The sequence below is a fragment of the Phoca vitulina genome, unplaced genomic scaffold (assembly GCF_004348235.1).
Source record: "Phoca vitulina isolate PV1807 unplaced genomic scaffold, GSC_HSeal_1.0 scaffold83, whole genome shotgun sequence".
In the NCBI taxonomy this organism is placed as follows: Eukaryota; Metazoa; Chordata; class Mammalia; order Carnivora; family Phocidae; genus Phoca; species Phoca vitulina.
In genome coordinates, this window is record NW_022589786.1 from 2784691 (window position 1) to 2800647 (window position 15957).

The 15957-nt window shown below is 45.1% G+C and overlaps 1 protein-coding gene across 7 annotated transcripts in view; it reads left to right on the forward strand.

Moving 5' to 3' along the window:
• The first annotated feature begins 4846 nt into the window (after nucleotides 1-4846).
• ARHGEF37 (Rho guanine nucleotide exchange factor 37) overlaps nucleotides 4847-15957 on the forward strand; it is a 49389-nt gene continuing 38278 nt past the window's right edge. For 3 of the 7 annotated variants that reach the window (XM_032395282.1, XM_032395285.1, XM_032395288.1), the window contains exon 1: nucleotides 5102-5242. The gene's annotated coding sequence lies outside the window, so the exon portion shown is untranslated. Of the gene's footprint in view, nucleotides 4943-5101; nucleotides 5243-6176; nucleotides 6204-15957 lie in introns of those variants that run through there. The other 4 variants (XM_032395283.1, XM_032395286.1, XM_032395284.1 and 1 more) reach the window with 3 other exon arrangements.

Genomic DNA, 15957 nt, shown 5'->3' on the forward strand with positions numbered 1-15957 from the left:
GCACAAATTTAATTCTTTTCAACCTTTCTCTGCTCAACTGTGCAATTATAAGTGATTCCAGAGAGAAAGAAAAGGAAAGGCTTGGGAGGAAAATACTGGTGCTGTAAAGAAGTTCTCTGAGTAGCTGAAATTTTAAAAGGTTGGGTAAGGGGCGCCTGGCGGGCTCGGTCAGTAGGGCATGCGTCTGTTGCTCTCAGGGTTGAAAATTCAAATCCCATGTTGGGCATAGAGCTTACTCTAAAAAAATTTTTTAAAAAATGGAAGGTTGAGTAACAAGTATAATAGCTACCTCTTCCGGTTTTGAGAGTTCAGCTCAGATGCTATATTATACAGCACTTTAAACCGATTCTGCTCTTTAATTCTTTCTGTTTGGGGCCTACAAATGATTAGTAGACAACTACATAGTGGATATTTATCATTTTCCTGATTGCTCAGCCTCTAAATTGCCTTTATCAGTTTGGAGTACAGTCCACTGTGTGAGGCGGGCCTGCATCTCACTCATGGAAGCCAAAAGGCACAGGTATCAGTTTTCCCTGATCACTGACTACTTGGGACTCAGTCAGTCCCACCTGGATCGTGATTCAGGAGATAGGAGCCCAGAGAAGCAGGCAATGTGCAAACCTTACCCCGGGATCGGAAGCACGCGGCATGTGGTGGCAGCTGGGGCAGCCGGGGCAGCTGGGGCAGCCAGGGCCCCCATCCTCCATGTATTGCCAGTGTCCGACAGCAGCATTCTTCCTGCAGTGTGTTTCCTCTGTGGGTCCGGCCCCCCAGCCTCCCTTTGTGCCTGCCTGTATTCCTAGCCTGCTTCTCCAGCCTGTCCATTGATTCTTTGAGCTCAATACTGTTTCAATAAATTCCTTTTTTTGCTTCAGTCAACCAGAATTAGTTTTTATTGCTTGCAACCAAAAGACTCAGGCTGGTACATAATCTTTTTTTGGGGGGGAGGGCACACAGTCTTTAAGTAATGCTTAACTCAAGAGTCTGATGCTGCTTTTTTATTTTTTTAAGATTTTTTGTTTTCAGTTTTTATTTATTGATGTAATCTCTATACCCAAGGTAGAGCTCGAACTCACGACCCCGAAGATCAAGAGTTGCAAGCTCTTCCAACAGAGCCAGTCAGGTGCCCCTGATGTCACTGCTTTTAGTGCAGATATTTGGATAAAGTCGTGGTCAAATTTGCAATTGGCCTGGGAGTTCTATCTGGGCTCCCTTGAAGTCCATTCATCTCAGGCACAATGTCTGCTGTCCCATCCTAAGCCAACTTCTTCCTCTGTCTCTCACAACGTCTTTTTTTTTTTTTTTTTAAGATTTTATTTATTTATTTGACAGAGAGAGAGGCACAGCGAGAGAGGGCACACAAGCAGGGGGAGTGGGAGAGGGAGAAGCAGGCTTCCCGCCGAGCAGGGAGCCCGATGCGGGGCTCGATCCCAGGACCCTGGGACCATGACCTGAGGCGAAGGCAGACGCTTAACGACTGAGCCACCCAGGCGCCCCTGTCTCTCACAACTTCTTAATTCACACTCATTCATCCACCCAGTCAATAAAAACTTATTCAGCACCTACTGTATACAAGGCAAGATGCCAGGCACTGAGAGGAGCCCAAAGATCAATAAGCTGTAGACCTCACAGTATACTTTAGGATTCTGAACCAGGTAAATGTATTTTCTTTTCAAAAAAGAAATTTAAAACTTGATCACTCTGTGGAGGGTAGAAGTGAAGAGGAACTCTATCTTTGAGTTGCGTCACTGGGGGCAACGTGATGTCCATTTCTTCGTAAATGTTCTAGAAACCAATCCCCCCCCAAAATAATTGGTTTCCTTTGTTAGAGGTTTCCAGTTAGAAAAGAATGACTTTTCTGAAGTTGGCCATTAGATTGCTACCCATCAAAGTATTTGTGACTAGGATAAGAGATGGGGCACTAGTGTTAGTACTTTAGGAATTTAATTCAAGATAACCCAGAGTTCTCAAACAGAATCTAAGAAACATCTGTTTCAAGTGAAAATACTAGCCAGCTTGTCTCCTTTTCCTTAAGTTACCAAATAAATACTTCTTGGGGGCATGGAACCCTGCTCCCGCTGGAACCCCAGTAATATAGCAATTGCCCTGGGAGTGTTGGCACTTGTGTCTGAAATCATAGAATACTCAACACGAGCAAGGAAGAAGGGCACACATTAGTAACGTAAAGTGAAACAGGCAGAGCAGATGATTCCATACTCCCAAGAAAAGACTGGTCACACCCCCCCCCCCAACACACACACACACCTTACAGGAGCAGAACTGAGGTGCTGAACACTCAAGATCCTTCCCACAAACAGGAAGTCCATTTAGAATCAGCCTTGCTTTGGGGTCAGGTCTTCACTCCCTAGGGGGCTTTGGATAGGTCACTTAACCACTCTAGGATTCCATTTCCCTTTAGAATTCCTACAGAATGGGAAAGGAACCTAGAGATCCTTAAACCAATCTTTTATGGGACTCTTCTTTGAAGTATCCCTTTTTTTTTTTTTTTTAAGATTTTATTTATTTATTTGAGAGAGAGAGCGTGACTGTGAGCATGAGTTGGGGGCTGCAGGAGGAGAAGCAGACTCCCTGCTGAGCAGGGAGCTGCTGCGGGACCCTGAGATCATGACCCGAGCTGAAGGCAGATGCTTAACCAACTGAGCCACCCAGGCGCCCCTCATGTGTTCATTTGGTGAGGGTCTACCACACACCTCTGGCATCCCTCTTTGAAGCATTCCTGATAAGCCTCTCTGCTTGAATGCTGACTTAAAAAAAAAAAAATTTAAGATTATTTATTTATTTATTTGTCAGAGAGAGAGAGGGAGCACAAGCTGGGGGAGGAGCAGGCACAGGGGTAAGCAGGCTCCCCGCTGAGCAAGTTGCTTAACCTACTGAGCCACCCAGGCATCCCTTGAATGCGGACTTAAAAAAAATTTTTTTTGTTATTATTATTGTATAGTTGACATGCAATGTTATATTTGGGGTTTTGTTGTTTTAAAATTTATTTATTTTTGGGGCGCCTGGGTGGCTCAGTTGGTTAAGCGACTGCCTTCGGCTCAGGTCATGATCCTGGAGTCCCTGGATCGAGTCCCGCATCGGGCTCCCTGCTCAGCAGGGAGTCTGCTTCTCCCTCTGACCCTCCCCCCTCTCATGTGCTTGCTCTCTCTCATTCTCTCTGTCTCAAATAAATAAATAAAATCTTTAAAAAAATAAAAAATAAAAAATAAAATTTATTTATTTTTTGGTAATCTCTACACCCAGTGTGGGGCTCAAACTCACAGCCCCGAGGTCAAGAGTCACATGCTCTTCCAACAGAGCCAGCCAGGCGCCCTGCAGTGTTCAGACATTGTTCAATGTTGACCTTTAGTGGTAAGGTGCTCGCTCTCTCCAGGCACTGATGCCACTTTTGAAATGTTCTGTTAGAGAAGTTCTTCCTTACATGTTGCAATGTGGGCCTTCTAGATTTCCCCATGCTAGTGACTTCTCAGGTCATACACATGAAGTCTGTTCCATGGATCAGAATGCTCTCAACTTCCTTTGCTTTTCTTGTCTACAGACTAAACCACCCCTCTCCCCTTCTATTGTTTTCATCCATCACATTCAAGACACAGCCCCATTTTGGTTTTCATGTTTTTTGGTTTTGGGGGGTTTTTTAAAAAGATTTTTTTTTTATTTATGAGAGAGAGAGCACACACATGAGAGATCACAAGCGGTAGGGAGGGGCAGAGGGAGAAGCAGACTCCCCATTCTGAGCAGGGAGCTGGAGGGGGGGCTTGATCCCAGGACCCTGAGATCATGACTTGACCCAAAGGCAGAGGCTTAACAGACTGAGCCACCCAGGTGCCCCTGGTCTTCATGTTTTTATGGGTGTAGACTAGTGGTTAAGCAACGGAGGAGACGGAGGCCTCCAACCATCTGAATTCGAATACTGGTCCTGTCACTTAGTAGCTACTTAACAGTGGGCAAGTACTTTCATTTTTCTGGCCTCAGTTTTTCTAAAATGAGGATAATAGTAACAGTAATGCTAAGAAGCATGCCTATTTTATAGAGAAGTTGTGAATGAGATAAATGAGAAAACACAAGTAAAATGTTTAGTATAGCGCCTGGCACTTAGGAAGCAATATTACTATTGCTATCACTAATAATAATAAATATTAAGCCCTAATAACGAGAATAAGAATTAGAACCGAGAAGATTTAGGAAAGTTAATCTAGTCGATTCCTGACCCCACAAACAAGGTTTGCCTTCCCTGATACGAAACTTTTTCATAGCAATTTTCACTTTTCTATGTCAATGTTCAATGTCTGACCACCCTCACCCCCCCCCCAAGAGGGCGGGGACCTTGTCTGCCGTGGTACTTAGGGCCTAGAACATTGTCCCATTTCACAGCAGGGAGAGAGTGGACGAATACTTTATATCACAGGAAAGGAGACTGGGGTGCAGGGAGACTGGCGGATTTGTCTAAGACTGCGCTCATGGGAGAGCTGGGTAAGAACCCAGAAGTCCTAGGCAGCGGACCCTGGGAATGAAATCGAGGTCCCGCCCTAAAATCTGGTGCTTCGAGCAGGGTCACGGATATACAGATTTTCAGTGACCCAGAGGTCAACATTCCCACCGGGTGGCCTAAGCGCTGGCCGGTGTTTTGGGGGTGCCGAGCCCGGGCGAGAAGGCGGCTGAACGAGAAGGCACGGGTGGGTGCCCCCCGCCCTCCCCGGCGGCGCGGCGCTCAGAGCCGCCGCCGCTCTCGGCGCTGGCGGCGGGCCAGGGCCACCGCGGGCCGGGCCGGTCCCGGGAGCAGCGAGTGGAAAACAACCTGGCCGCAGACAATCGACAAAGGCGCGCGAGCGGGCCGCCCCTTCGCGGCACACGCACGCACGCACGCAGCGTGGGCAGAGCCGCGCCCGCCCGCGCCCTCCGTGGGACCCGCGGCGCCGAGGCCCAGGTGCGGCGCGTGTCGGGGAGCGGGGCGCCCCTCCCGCCCCGGCGGCGGGTCCCCGGCGCCCGGGCTCCGCGCGGGGAGTGTGCGCGGCGATAGGGGCGGGGTGGACGGGCAGGGCGCCGAGGGGCGCGGGGAAGCCGCCGCCGCTCCCGGGCCGAGCGGGGAGGTGGGGGGGGGGGGCGCGGGGGCCGCGACGCCCCGGTCCCAGGTGGCGCGGTCGAGCTTTGTGTCCTGGGCCTGACGGAAATGCGAGCAACCTGATCCACGTGACCTTTTACAGGTGGGGAGCTAAGGCCCAGAGAGGTAAGGTGGTCTAGAAAAACTTATTTCTTGCGTCGGTTTGTTTATCCCTGCCCGCTTCGGTGTAGGATTTGGGGTGACTTTTAATAAGAACCCATAGGTTAAAACAATGGGAAAATAAATACAAACAATATTAAAGAATCCTTGCCAAGGAAAATATAATTATGACTACAGGCCAGAGGAAAAGAGAAAGGAAATTTGCAGTCCCTATGTTGAGCCGCCTTGGCCAAGGACCCTGGGCAAAGTAGTGTCAAAGCTGGGACCAGAAGCCTGACTGTCGGGCTCCCCCGGGGCTACAGTGCTCCCCGCGCAGTGAGCGCCCAGAACTTGGAGGGGAATAGAGAAACAGCATCCTGCCCACGGGCTTCACCTTCTTGGGAGCCTGGACCCCTTAGAAATCTGGGACCCTCCCCACAGAGGGGTTCACACATAGCCTTGCACAGTTTCAGATTTGCCATGAAGCATTCTGCGGTAAGAAATGACGGAAGGCTGGCCCTCGGGCTCTTTTAAAGGGAGGCAGGCGGGAAAGAAGCAAGTACCGGCTGTCAGTCCAGACAGTGTCCTGACCCCTCTAGCTGTGTGATCTTGGACACATCGTTTAACCTCTCCAAGGCCCAGTTTTTTGGGTTTTTTTGGGTTTTTTTCTTTCAAGATTTTATTTAAATTCAAATTAGTTCATTTATATAGTGTAGTATTCATTTCAGTCCAAGGCCCGGTTTTATCTGTAAAATAGAAATAAGATTATCTGCTTCATCCTTCAGGTTATTATTATTATTTTTTTAAAGATCTTATTTATTTGACAGAGAGAGGCACAGCGAGAGAGGGAACATAAGCAGGGGGAGCAGGAGAGGGAGAAGCAGGCTTCCCGCGGAGCAGAGAGCCGGATCCCAGGACCCCGGGATCATGACCTGAGCCGAAGGCAGATGCCTAACGACTGAGCCACCCAGGCGCTCCCATCCTTCAGGTTATTGTCAGACTTGGGAATGAATGCCGAGCCCAGTGTCGCACGTAGGGAGTGCTCAGTGAATGTGCTGGCGCTCAGAACCCAGTGGCTCATAGCTGTGCCAGTTAGGAAGGATGATGACCTGGAAAAAATTGGTCTGTCTCTGAAATAAAACACAAAATTTAAAAAATTACAAACATGAAACTATAAAGTGAGCCCTATAATGACTTACAAACGACAGCACAGATGTTGGTGATGATCATCTAAATAAAAGTGCAACAGCGCACCACATCAGTATTTGGCCTAAGGTGAAATGCTGACAGTAGAAGCGACCAGACATTCTAACAAGGACTATTTATTGGGCCTTGCTTGCCTCTTTTAAACAGAACCAGCACCTGTATAGCTTGTTTTTAAATGAGGGGAAAGAGGAGGGCGTATGTGGGGACCTGGGCAACACCCAGTCTTGCCAGGTGATGGGGGCTCAGCTGACTTTCTGCCAGGGCACAGGAGTTGCTAGCAGTTGGCTCTCATCCCTCTTGGATCAGCAGCTTGTCGTGGTAAACAGAGCCTTGGTTGATTGTGTTCTAGGTCAAATAAATGGCTTTTTATTTAACCAATGGGGGTGTGTGTGTGTGAGTGCTATAACTGAAGCAAAATGGCATTTGTTGAGCTTGATTGTCCAAAGCCTATTGCTTGTTTATTGACAAGCTTAGGAGGTTTTTTTTTTTTTAAGATTTTATTTATTTATTTGATTTATGTAGAGAGAGAGAGAGAGCGCGAGCGAGCGCACAAGGGGGGGGAGGGGCAGAGGGAGAGGGAGAAGCAGACTTCCCACTGAGCGTGGAGCCCTCACTGGATCCCAGGACCCCGGGACCACAACCCGAGCCCAAGGCAGACGCTTAACTGACTGAGCCACCCAGGCGCCCCAGGCTTAAGAGTTTTAAAATCTGCTGATCCAAAATTATGAGGACAGGGCCTGGGCAGGTCTACTTGCCTATAAAAAGAACTGCTCTTACAAAATACTGTGTTGTCAGGGCGCCTGCGTGGCTCAGTCGGTTAAGCGGTTGCCTTCAGCTCAGGTCATGATCCTGGGGTCTTGGGATCGAGCCCCACGTCCGGCTCCCTGCTCAGCGGAGAGCCTGCTTCTCCCTCTCCCTCTGTCTGCCACTCTGCCTACTTGTGTTCTCTCTCTCTCTGTCAAATAAATAAATAAAATCTTTTAAAAAAACCAAAAAACAAAATACTGTGTTGTCTCCTTTCTCTGCCATTTTAGGCCTTGCAAATAGAGTCAGGGAAATATGGCTTAGGGCAAATAGCTGCTATTTAATTTGGGTTAAGACACACATTACCTGTCTGGTGGGTTACATTCCTCTCCAGGTGTTTATAAAGGAGTTTTTCCTCAGAAACAGAGAATGTGTATGTGTGTGATGTCTCTTGCCCCCTCTTTGCCTCCCCTTGACCCAGTCATTTCTCAACCCAGAGAAGTCCTCTTTCTGCAAGCTCAGTGACTTTGGCAAGTTCCTTCCCTTTCCTGGCTCTGTGGCCTGATTTTGTTTCACATTAACTCTGTTAGAAAGTTGTGTTTTTTTTGTTGGCTTTTTTGTTTGTTTGTTTTTTTAAGTAGGCCCCACGCCCAATGGGGAGCCCAACATGGGCTTGAACTCACGATCCTGAGATCAGACCTGAGCTAAGATCAAGAGTCGGTCACTTAACTGACTGAGCCACCCAGGCATCCCTGTTTTGTTTTTTATTTATTTATTTTTAAATTTTTTTTTAAGATTTTATTTATTTGAGAAAGAGAGAGCACAGAGGGAGAGTGTGAGGGAGAAGCAGACTCCGCTGAGCAGAGCACCCAATATGGGGCTTGATCCCAGGACCCTGAGATCATGACCTGAGCCAAAGGCAGACGCCCAACCAACTGAGCCACACAGGTGCCCCTGTTTTGTTTTTTTAAAGTAAGCTCTATACCCATCATGGGGCTTGAACTCAGGACCCCAAGATTAAGTGTCGCATGCTCTACCAACTGAGCCAGCCAGGTACTCCTAAAAAGTTTTCTCTAATTTGACCTTTAGATTCTAAACATTTGTGGCTCCATAGGATGACATAGAGCAAACATACTCTCTTAGGCCAAGGCTCTTCCTTATTTGAATGCAGCCCATGGACCCCTTTCATGTTTCTCCCTCCAGACTTGCTGCCTTCATTCCTTCAACATTTCTTAGTAGGATGAGATTAAAAGCAGAATTTCCCAAGAAATTATCTGCAGACTACTTGCATCAGAATCACCTAGTAACAGGGATGCCTGGGTGGCTTAGTCAGTTAAGCGTCTGCCTTCGGCTCAGGTCCTGATCCCAGCATCCTGGGATCGAGTCCCATATGGGGCTCCCTGCTCAGTGGGGAGTCTGCTTCTCCCTTCCCTCTGCTGCTCCCCCCTGCTTATGCTCGCTTTCTTTCTCTCTCTCTCTGTCAAATAAATAAATAAATAAATAAATAAATAAAATCTTAAAAAAAGAATCACCTTGGGGCTTGTGGAAATATGCTCCATCCCTGACCACCTGAATCAGAATCTTCAAGTGTGGAGGCAAGAATTTGCATGCCTGACAAGTGCTCCCAGTGATTCTTATGCACCTTTGGTTACCTGTGTGGGTGTTGGGGGTGGGGATTGGTAGTGGGGGACTATATACTTCTTATAAATTCCTTATTGTTTGTCTAAATTATGTAATGAGTAAGAGCCTCTTTTGTAATTTGAACAAACCATGATGTCCAGGGAAAACATATGGGTGCAAGTAAGCACTTGAAAAGATGCTCAAGATAATTGGGAAATGCACATCAAAACCACATTGAGATGTCACTTCCTACCTATGAGGACGGCTAAAATTAAAAAGACTGACTATAGCAAGCGTTGATAAGGATGTGGAAGAACTAGAACTTGTATGCACTATTGGTAGAAATGTAAAATGGTACAACCACTTTTTAAAAGTTTGACATCTTCTTAAAAAGTTGAGTATACGCCTGTCATGTGATCCAGACATTTCATCCCTACGTCTGGCTTTATTGAATTAGAGAAGTAGAAAACAACCAATTGTTTATCCAGTGCATAGGTAAACAAACTGTGCTATGTCCCTGCAATTGAATACTGCTCAGCATTAAAAAGTAATGAACTGCTACAACATTGATAGATCTCAAAATAATTTTGCTGAAAAGAAAGAGGAGAAGAAGCCAGACCAAAAAGAGTACATACTCTATAATTCCACTTATATAAAATTCAAGGGGAGTTGCTGTCACTCCCCTGATCTTAAACTTTCTGGTGGCTCTTAAGAGTTGTGTATGATTATATTAGTCTACCTCCACTTGTTACAGTGTCATTGGCAATTTGATCTGCCAGTGTTTATCCATGCCATTCATTCAATTAATTGAGCACCTACCATGTGCTTGATCTAAATAGACACTAGGTAATGTGTTGGTGAATAAAGTAGACATGATCCATAGGGACACCTGGGTGGCTCAGTCGGTTAAGCGTCTGGCTTCGGCTCAGGTCATGATCCCAGGGTCCTGGGATTGAGTCCCGCATCAGGCTCCTTGCTCAGCAGGGAGTCAGTCTGCTTCTCCCTCTGCCTGCAGCTCCCCCTGCTTGTGCGAGCTCTCTCTCTCTGACAAATAGATAAAATCTTTAAAAAAATATAGACATGATCCCTTCCCTTGTGGAGCTTACCCTTTATTGAATAAACCAGTAAAACAAATAGGATAAGAAAAATAATTACTGGGGGAAAGGAGTGCTTATTTGGAAGGGGAATGGGAATCAGAGAAAACTTGTCTGGGTTTCAAGCAGAGAAGTAAAGCAGTCAGTTTCATGTTTTTGAAACACCATTCCATTCTGTTGTTCCATTCTGTTGCTGTGCATCCAATCAGGACTCTGTTACACTAGTCTAGGAGACAGGTGGTAGAGGTTTAGACTCATGTGGTCTTGGAGATGGAAAGCACTGAAAGAACTGATGGATATCCTTAATCAAACTGGGCAGATCCCAGAGGTTGACCCTGATCAACATTCTTTGAATAGTATAGTTTTATCAGTTTTTTTAAAAGATTTTATTTACTTATTTGAGAGGGAGAGAGAGGGCTCAAGAGCAGGGGAAAGGAGAAGCAGACTCCCTGCTGAGCAGAGAGCCCAATGCAGGGCTCAATCCCAAGACACTGGGATCATGACCTGAGCCAAAGGCAGACTGAGCCACCCAGGCGTCCCTAGTTTTATCAGTTTTTAGTTCATATTACTGTCCTATGGTCCCCTCCACCCCCACCCCTAGCTCTCGGCCTCCATCACCCAAGTCTTGCTCCTTAGAGAGACTCCTTAGAAAGACATCAGCACCTTGCTGAGCCAGTTACACTAGCATACAGCATTCTTTTGATCTACTGGCCTAGTTGCCTTTCAGTAAGGGAATGAGGATAGTCTGGTACGACCTGTTATTCTGTTTTTGTTTTTTGCTAACCTATGCTGACTCCCAATGATGTCTCTTTCCCTTTCTAAAGGCTGAGGGGCCATCTGTTTTACTCAAATGGCAGTAACCCAGCTCAGAATGGCTAAGGCCAAAGAGGAGTGGGGAAAGAAAATGTATTGGCTCCTAAAAAAATCCAAAGGCAGGGACGCCTGGGTGGCTCAGTCGGTTAAGTGTCTGACTCTTGATTTTGGCTCAGGTCATGATCACAGGGTTGTGAGATTGAGCCCTGTGTCAGAGTCAGCTTAAGAGTCTCTCTCTCCAGGGCGCCTGGGTGACCAAGTCGGCTCAGGTCATGATCCCAGGGTCCTGGGATTGAGCCCCGTGTCGGGCTCCCTGCTCAGCGGAAAGCCTGCTTCTCCATCTCCCACTCCCCTTGCTTGTGTTCCCTTTCTCGCTGTCTCTCTCTCTCTGTCAAAATAAATAAAATCTTTAAAAAAAAAAAAAAGAGTCTCTCTCTCTCCCTCTCCCCCCACTCTAAAAAATCCAAAGACAGTCAGTCTCCATCATGGCTGGACTGAGTAATGTCATCAGGGCTCAATCCTTAGCTCCATTTCTTTGGTGTTAGCTGCATTCTGAGTCAGGCTCTGGTGTGTCATTCCTATTACTTATTATTATCATCATGATCACCTGTTTTCACCATCTGCTTGAATATGATTAGCCAAGTGTCATTAGACAATTTCTTGATCCATTGGATCCATGGTAATGCTATCCTTTACAGTTTAATAGTAGTAGTAACAAAAGCAACTGCTACAATTACTGAGAACTTATCTTGTACCAAGTACTCTGTTAGATATTTTACATGGATTATCTTGTAAAATTTTATAACCACCCTGTAAAGAAGGTTAATAATTATCCCAGGAAAGCCAGCCAATTGATTGCAGAATGAGAATTTGAAATCAGGTTTTCTGGCTCTGGGGTGTGGGCTCCAAGACTTCACAATGCCTCTTGAAGTCCCTGTGTAGGGCTAAGAAGAGGAAAGCAAAGCCATCAAAGAGTGTGCCTATTTCTTACTTTTTCTGAACATCAATCTTAAAATATACATGGCAATCATAGTCGGGGCAGAGCTTTGGAAGTTATTCTTATAATTTTGTCAATCTCAGATCCTTCTGGGTTTTTAGAGTTTTGGAAGCTCTTTGTACAGGACCCTTCTCCTTGACTATTGTATATGTCTTTATAAACCAGGCACATCAGGCAGGACCCCAGTGTGGCCACTCTTCTTTCTATAGGCGTTTCCTCCCTTTGATTTTCTTTTCTTCTTCTTCTTCTTCTTTTTTTTTTCTTTTTAAGATTCCTTTGTTTTTATTTGAGAGGGGGCAGAGAGAGAGGGAAGGAAGAGAATCCCAAGCAGACTCCCTACCGCACGGCTTGATTCCACCACCCTGAGATCATGACCTGAGCCAAAATCAAGAGCTGGACGCTTAACCAGCTGAGCCACCCAGGTGCCCCTAGCTTTGTCTTAATTGAGGTGGTGATTACACAAATCTAACATGTGATAAAATGGCATAAAACAATCATTCACGAAACGTATACCGATGCCAATTTCCTGGTTTTGTTATTGTGCTATATTTAAATAATAGGTAACCATCGGAGGACCCTGGTAAAGGGTGCACAGAAATTCTGGTACTGTCCTTGATACTTCCTGTTGAATAAGTCTATAAGTCTTATACCTGTCTGTAAGTATTTCAGAATAAAAAGTTAAACAAAATATTACATAGCTTAACTTATCCACTATCTTTGCAGCTCTCTCTGGACAAGTACGGCTCAAAAGCCTGGGAGAGCAGGCTGGGTGTCCCTGTTCCATTTCCTGGTCTGGCCTGATAAGGAGGCTTGTCTCAGAGGACAAGCTTAGGAAAGGTGGCTTTCCTTGTAGTCCAGTCATGTGCAGTCCTGGGATCTCTTTCATGTCCCATGATGGGCAATTTATTTATTTATTTTAAAATTTTTATTTGTCAGAGAGAGCACAGGCAGGGGGAGTGGCAAGCAGAGGAAGAAGTAGGCTCCCCGCTGAGCAGGGAGCCGGATGCAGGACTCGATCCCAGGACCCTGGGATCATGACCTAAGCTGAAGGCAGACACTTAACTGACTGAGGCACCCAGGCGTCCCCATGATAGGAAATTTAGAACTAAAATCAATTTAGCCCTCCACTCTCTCTTGCTTCTCTCAAATAAATAAAATCTTAAAAAAAAAAAAAAAAAGACACAGGACTATTTCATGACCACAAAGTTCTCCCTGGTGTTTTCTTTCTTTCTTTCTTTCTTTCTTTCTTTCTTTCTTTTTTTTAAGATTTTATTTATTTATTTGACAGAGAGAGAGACAGCAAGAGAGGGAACACAAGCAGGGGGTGTGGGAGAGGGAGAAGCATGCTTCTCACGGAGCAGGGAGCTTGATGCAGGGCTCGATCCCAGGACCCCGAGATCACAACCTGAGCTGAAGGCAGATGCTTAACGACTGAGCCACCCAGGCGTCCCTCCCTGGTGTTCTTTCTTTATAGTCCCACCGACCTGCCCTTCACCCTCACCCCTAACCAGGTGACCACTAATCTGTTCCCTGTCTCTGTAATTTTGTACATGACATAAATGGAATCACAGTGTGTGACCTTTTGAGATTAGTTTTTTTTCAGGGAGTATAATACCCTCAAGAGCCATCCAGGTTATTGCAGTTTATCAATAGTTCATTCCCTGTTCTTTCTGGGTATTCAGTTGTATTGGATCTACCGGTTGTTTTGTTTTTTTTTAACATTCGCCTGTTTTTAATTTTTTTTTTTTTAAGTAGGCTCCACACCTAACATGGGGCTTGAACTCATGACCCTGAGGTTAAGAGTCATATGCTCTACTGACTAAGCCAGTCAGTGCCCCTAAAACATTCAACGGTTAAACTCACCTATTAAAACAACATTTGCTTGTTTCCAGTTTGGCTATTACAAATAAAGCTTCTATGAGCATTTGTGGACAGGTTTTCGTATGGACATAAGTTTTCTTTCTCTGGAATAGATGCCCTGGGGTATGATTGCTGGTAAGTGTATGTTTCTTTTTTAAAGAAACTGACAAACTGTTTTCTGGAGTGGCTGTACCACTTTGCATTCGTACCAGTAATGTATGAGCGATCTAGTTTCTCCTGCATCCTTGCCAGCAGCTAATGCTATATAATATTTTCCTGGTTAATGGCTTTATTGAGCTATAATTCATATCATATATTTCACCTGCTGAAAGTGGGCAAATCAGTGGTTTTAATATATTCACTAAGTTGTGCAAGCATCACCACAATAAATTTAGAACATTTTCATCACCCCCAAAAGAAACCCGTACCCAGTAGCCACCACACTCCATACCCTATCCCTTCAGCCTAGGATCCCAGTGATCTACTTTTCTACAGATTTGCCTGTTCTGGACATTTCATGTAAATCAAATCATAAAATATGTGGTCCTTTGTGACTGACTGCTTTGACCTAGCATAATGTTTTCAAGATTCATCCACGTTGGAGCACATATCCGTAGTACTTCAGTCCTTTTCATTGCCAAATAATGTATAGTATTTTTAAAGAAATAAAAGTGTGTTTCTTTCCATTATACAGACTATAAGATAACAAAATGCTGTTACAGAGAGAGGTTTTGCCGGGCCTGCTTGGAGGTCTAGCTTGCAATTAACCTAAGGGCAAATTAATGCTATTTTAAATATTTAGCAGTTCTCTATAAAGTATGCTTTTTGTTTATTTAGCAACAGTTCTGAGTAGCTCTCCTGAAAGCCTATTGGGATCTTTCTAGAGAACCTATGCACAGGGTGGTGAGTGTCAGCGACTCAGGCCAGGGACAGGTCAGCAGGCCACAGTGTTCAAGAGCTGGAATAGAGCGGTGCACTAGACAGATGCATTCCGGGATCTTTCTAGGCCCTTTGCTCTCCCCGCTCAGTTTACAGATCATCTGATCCACAGTGCTTATGGCCCAGGACAGAAACTTCTGCTGCTACTAGTCCCTCCCAAAGGACCATTTATATATGCAAGTATCATCAGTATTGTGAGGAATAGTGAAGGAACCAGGTGAATGGGTGCCCATCTTATCTCTAAGCGCTTAGTGTCTGGCCAGGAATCTGAGGCCTGGTCCTAAATTACCCTAAATAACCAAGTCCATGTTTGAATGGGACGTGTGCCGCTTTAAATATTAGGAAATATTTTACCCATCCAGAAAAGAACAAAGAACAATGAAACAAATACCACGTTCTCACCGCCTATCTTTGTTTAATTTTAACATTTTTGCCCGATGTGCTTCATTATTTTTAAGCAAATAAAACTTCTCCTATATTCAGCAATAAAAAGGAAGGAACTATTGATACATGCAACAATTTACAGGAATCTCCAGGGCATTATGCTGATTGAATAAAGTCAGTCCTCAAAAGGTTACACACTGTAATGATTCCGTTCACATACGTTCTTGAAATGACCAGATTATAGAAATGGAGAACAGATTCCTGGCGGCCAGGGGTTAAGGATGGGGTGGGGATGGAGGGAAGTGGGTGAAAAGGCAACATGAGGGATCCTTGTGATGGAAATGATCCCTATCTTGCTTGTATCAGTGCCAGTATCCTGGCTTGTGAGATTGTGTTAGAGTTTTGCAAGATGTTACCATTGAGGAAATTGGGTAAAGGGTACATGGAACCAGTGTATTAATTTATTATAACTGCATGTGAATCTCTATCTCAAAATTAAAAATGTAACTCAAAACAAAACACCTTCAGATGCCATTAAATCCCTTTTGATATGTCCTCAATTCCATTTCTCTGCTTCCCTTTCCAGAGGGTGCTACCATCCTGAATTTATTGTTAATCATGTCCACAAAATTTTTAATACTGGTGCTCCATATGTATATATCTCTAAACACTATCTAGCATTGTTTTACATATTTTATTTTATTTATTTTTTTAAAGATTTTATTTATTCATTTGAGACACAGAGATACAGAGAGAGAGAGAGCATGAGCAGGGAGCGAGGCAGAGGGAGAGGGAGAAGCAGGCTCCCCACTGAGCAGGGAGCCTGATGCGGGGCTCGATCCCAGGACCCTGGGATCATGACCTGAGCCGAAGGCAGACGCTTAACCATCTGAGCCACCCAGGCGCCCCTGTTTTACATACTTTGAATTTAAAAAAATAGTATTCTACTCTATCTACCTTTCTGGAACTTCCCTTTTTTTTCTTTACAGTGTTTGTCAGGCTACCCATGTTGATACATGATTTTGTAGTTTGTTCATTTTCACTGTTGCTGAGAATTCCATGGTATGGATATATTACAAGTTAAT